Raw genomic sequence first — 5,235 nt, forward strand, 5'->3', positions numbered from 1 at the left:
ACGTCTTTAAAGGCTTATGCTCCAGTAACATTTACTTGATCATAGCCTACTACCAAATCTTAGATTATTTTGTATTGTAGACCAACACGTCTTGTGTTCTCGATTTATTACTTTTTTAGCTTTGCTGTTAGCGACGAAGAGCTTATCTAATAGGTGAATGTGTTGCATCGTTCTCTAATTTTTACATACCAAGCGTTTTCTTCAAAACGGCCAGTACGATTCCTTTGACATATTATCTTTATTAAAGATATTACAAACAAACAAACCTTTTGTTCATGAAGGACTTTGTTGGACAAGGAAATAGGTTTTACACCGCCAAGGACCCCTTTACCCACTTTCTGCATGTTGTGCCTTACTGTGACACTTTGTGACAACTTGACATGTTGTGTTTACTTTAGTGTCGACAACTATGTACCATGTGCATCAGAGAAGCCTTGACTAACTTTTTTCCAAGTTTACAATTGTCTATACAAGAGGAAATGTCTTAAACCATCTTACAAAAACGGAGTAAACATTTCATACGAATACGTGTTTTCAACACAATAAGTAAGCCAAATTTCGAGCTTTTTCAAAACATATATATTGTACGTTTTTACAAATAACACGATTGGAACTAATTTGGGAAAATTGGATGAGAGTAATTATTACGAAAATGTAACGAAATCGAAATTTTTACAGCTGAAATTTTACAAAATGATAGAATAGTGTAAAATTTGAAATATTGTTCTCATCGGACAAAACAACGAAAACACAACGATTAATTCATAACTCTTTCATCGGATTCATTTTTATGAAAATAAGTTCATTTTTGTGTAAATGTACTGAAGAAACGAGGAAAAATGCTTAAAATTTCTCTAATTGACGAATTTTGAGTCAGGGCACTTTTGAAATGCCCCTGACCTTTTCATGAATTTAAGGCTTCATAAAATAAAATTGAGTCAGGGCACATTTTAAAAGACCCTGACTGACTTAACTGTAAATCAATCGAAAAGCTTCATTTTGGTCGAGGAAAAATGACAAACTGACATTATTACTAGTGTTTCAGTAATGAAGAAACTACAGACAAACTCTCATATTTTCATCCAAATGTGAATATTGTTCATATGTTTTGAACAAAATTGCATTAGATACTATCATGCACTGATTCTTACTCATAAGATTTCAACAGCATCGCAAATTGTTGTATAAAATTTTAAAGATGGTAAGCAAATATGGTGTAAAATTAGAGAAATTTCTAAAATTCTTGAGAAATTCTGCCAATCCAATTATCCCAATTTAGTTCCAATCGTGTTAAAATTTTTTGAACATATAATCCACAATATTTAAGTAAAACCAACACGATTGGAACTAATTTGGGGTAAGTTGGATGGTGAAGTAATGTCTTTAAAATCTACAAATATAAGCTCATCTGCCTTTCTTTTACATACGTGTTTATAAGTAAATTGTACTATTGAGACATTCAGCCATAGGGCACTTAACATTTTTTAGAAATTTGAAAAATATGAATATCCAATTATCCCAAATTAGTTCCAATCGTGTTAACCTTTTTTGTCATTACTTTGTTCATATTTTTTGAAAACGATCGACAGTGTTTATAAGGTTTTCTTGTGTTTATGTTTGATTGGAAGGTGTTAACACCGTTGGCGTTTGCCTCTGACAAACTTTCTAAAGTGGCCATTTTTATTTTCCCATTTTACACTAAATAATTGTATTTTACTCAAGGAATTTTTGTGTAATTTTAGAATAAAATAATTTTACTGAATATCAGTGGTCCGTTTTGTTATTTCCAGGCTTGAACACCCCCTGAACGCCCAAAATTAAAGGTGTTCAACAAGTGCATATCATGTGTTCTATCCTTTAACACACTTATCGTTGAACGGCGTCCATGCGTTCAAAAAGTGTTACAGCCCTTTGAACGCGTAAATGCGTTCAATTTTTTGAACACCTTTCATGTGCAACGTGTGTTCAGATATGGAACACCATGGTGTTCAATATAATGTCTGATGAACACATAGTGTTCAAAATCTGCACACGTGTGTTCAAAAATTGAACGTTGGTTGAACGCGTAGTGTTAAATTTCTGAACGTCTGGACGCGTTCAAAAAGTGTTACAAAAAGGCGTTTAATTGGTGTTCTATCCTTTAACACTTAACTTTACAGTGTATATTGAAACCCACTCGATGGAGGGCCGGCATTACGACTGGCAAAATTGCGAGTATGTTGATCATTTCGAAAGTGAATTTTATTACGGAGACACAATGGAAACCCTTGTGACACTTGAGAAACAAGTATTATTCAAGGATTCCGCGACGGAAGCGTCGTTGATAGTGTCGTCTGGGACTGCGGGCACAAGGAGATGTGCCCGTGTCAACGCAGCTGACATGTCGAAAGTTGCAGCGCAGAAAACCAAAACACGGAAATGAAAACAAGACGCGAAGTGGCACTTTTCAAGGAATGGCTTCACACCATGACAGAAAAAACTTGCGAAGTTCTGAACATCCCACCACCTGAGTTAGATCAATTGCTAGCCCGTTTTTTTCTGAGCGACGGGACTCGATGACAGCGCTCGACGGTAAAGCCTGCGTACAACGACTGCTCGATGCCGGCGTTCCACCAACTGTGGTTTCACAACTAAACTAAGCGGGCACAAAAATCCAGCATTACTCAAGCGCTATTCTATGGCCAGTGCAGACTGTACCAGCAGCGTCAGATGAGCAACATGCTCGCCGGTATGCAACCTGCATTTGATCCACAATCGACCGCGACGGAAGTACAAGCCTGATGCCGGCCGAACATACACCTCGACCGATGGCCGGTCCTTCGTATACTATTCGACGTCCCTTGTCGTCAATGCATCAAAATACCCTCCATCAGTTTCCGCAACTACCAGGGATGTTCTCAAATGCACAAAGCAGTGGTGGATCGTTCAACTTTACCTTCAACATCACCGGAAATAATTCCCTATCTCAATAGTCTTCGCCTGTATATCACGCGTCGTTGCATCGCCTCCAAACGTCGCCGACCTTCAGTGATCTACTCCGATTCCGACTCAGATTGAATGATTCAACCGATAACATAATTAGACTTTCTCGTTTTGAAGTTTTACTCATTGTTCTTGTTCCAGAGTACATGAATTTCGATTATAATGATATAAAATACGAACGGTTTCACTTGAAAACATTTTGCAGTGTATGTGTGTGTGAGTGACGTTGTTTGCGTGTACCAGCTGAGGGGCGAATAACTCTATAGGTTAAGTAATATCCATCCGCCGACGCAATAATTTACTTGTTCGACCACGGTCCCTCCACAAAAGGGACCGAGGTTCGACAAAGTTACCAACGTGTGTAATTTGGGAACATATGTAATAATAACAGAACTCCATGACCTTGCCCTGACGTTTGTGTGGTACGGAAGTTATTTTCACTTGTGATGCGGTGTATCCTTGCTGTATTTTCACTCGCTTCGCTCGTGAAAATAACTTCCGTACCACACAAACGTCAGGGCAAGGTCATGGAGTTCTGTCATATTATTATGTTGTTGCCGTAACTCTATACATAATACTGTATATTTTGCCAAATTGATTCCCATGATCTCCTTTTCCGTACGGTGACGCTGCTTGAAACACAAGAACCTAAAAGTAATGAATTTAAACTTATTTGTCAAGGACTCGAATTTAGCGCAAAGCTTTTCTGCTGTCGCAAAGAAGTGGATCCGCTGTTCCTTATAAGCCGGACATGTAACAATAGAGTGAAATTAATCTTCGATTTCGTTATTTTAACACAGGTCACAAATTCTTTCATACATAGGCGTTTTGCTATGGCGCAATGTTTAAATTTTAAGATGGTGATTACTTATATTAATGTTATCAGACAAGTGCCTTGCTCAGAGACACAACACCGTTCCAGAGTCTCGAACTCACCATCCTCTGACAGTGAAGCTTTCACTGGTAATTCTGATTTCTGATGTATTTTCCAACCTTCCACGATTGTGACGTATATGGTTTATTTGTTTATCTATTTATTTTATTTGTTTATCAATTGAGTGCGATATTCACAAAGACTCAAGGTTTTCGCATTTGTGTAAGTCAATTTCTACAAAACTTGAACTCCAACATATTTGATCGGGACATCCGGACATCAGTTCCAAATAAAAAAAAATCCATCAGCATGCTCAGTAGAATACTTCATCCCACAACATGTTATTGGTTAACCGGTAGAAATGATGTTCAACATAGAGGGCGCTACTGTTACTCAGATACGCCGCCAAACACCGTTTTTTATAGCGATTTTTTTCAGTGATGTGGCACAAAATAATTGAGCTGTAAAGGTAGAGTTTCCGTTCTAAATAAAATTAATTTGAATTTAAAGAAACCAGAATTAAACACTACACTATATCTTTGTCACTTAGGGGATTCTATTGTATGCAGTACCCTCCCTTTATAAACCTTAATAGTGACAGATTACAGGAAAACATGTTTCTACACATCTCCAGGGCGGCCTTTTTTGTTTAATTACATCATGTAGTTATCAACTTATCTGTCACAGCTGAGTACGAGACGGCTTTGTGGTGTTGGTGAACCGAGACGGTCTGACAAAAAAATGTTGTCGCTAATGATGATTACTTTTGGTGGACTGGCATAAATCCACACCGCATTTTATCGTTTAGTGATTACCTACTTTAATGACAGCGCCAAACGTTTTACAATTATGTTTATGCGAATTCTAATGAATGGTAACAATCCGTTGTGTATCTCACTTGTACGGGTCCCGCCGACAGGTTGCAACATCGCGTAGCACACACGCATCGCTGGCAAGCCAAGCTGCTCCGTAGAACTTTAATCTATAACCCGGCTCGTTCTGCGGGCTTCGTAATACTCATATGAGAATCCCATTGGCTGGCGAGAGAAATTTTTCGGACATCAGATTGACTTATTAAACACGTGCTGGGAAATGAAAATTAAATAAAAACAACAGAAAATTGCTATACATTGTAACAGCGATTGCCATGTAAGGCAATCGGCAGATGCCATTATTAATATTACCCTACAATATTCTGGACAGAAAAAAGTTTATATTTTACCGGTCTGTCAAATATATTCTACTGCTGACTTTAAAAGTCAGCAAAGATCGGTAAAATAATAAGTACTGCCATACGACGACATCCCGGATAATTTAAGTTCACATGACTCGAACGGCGCCCTCACGGGGCAATCGAAGAACAAACGGATCTCGGGTTA

The sequence above is a fragment of the Ptychodera flava genome, chromosome 3 (assembly GCF_041260155.1).
Source record: "Ptychodera flava strain L36383 chromosome 3, AS_Pfla_20210202, whole genome shotgun sequence".
NCBI classification, from domain to species: domain Eukaryota; kingdom Metazoa; phylum Hemichordata; class Enteropneusta; family Ptychoderidae; genus Ptychodera; species Ptychodera flava.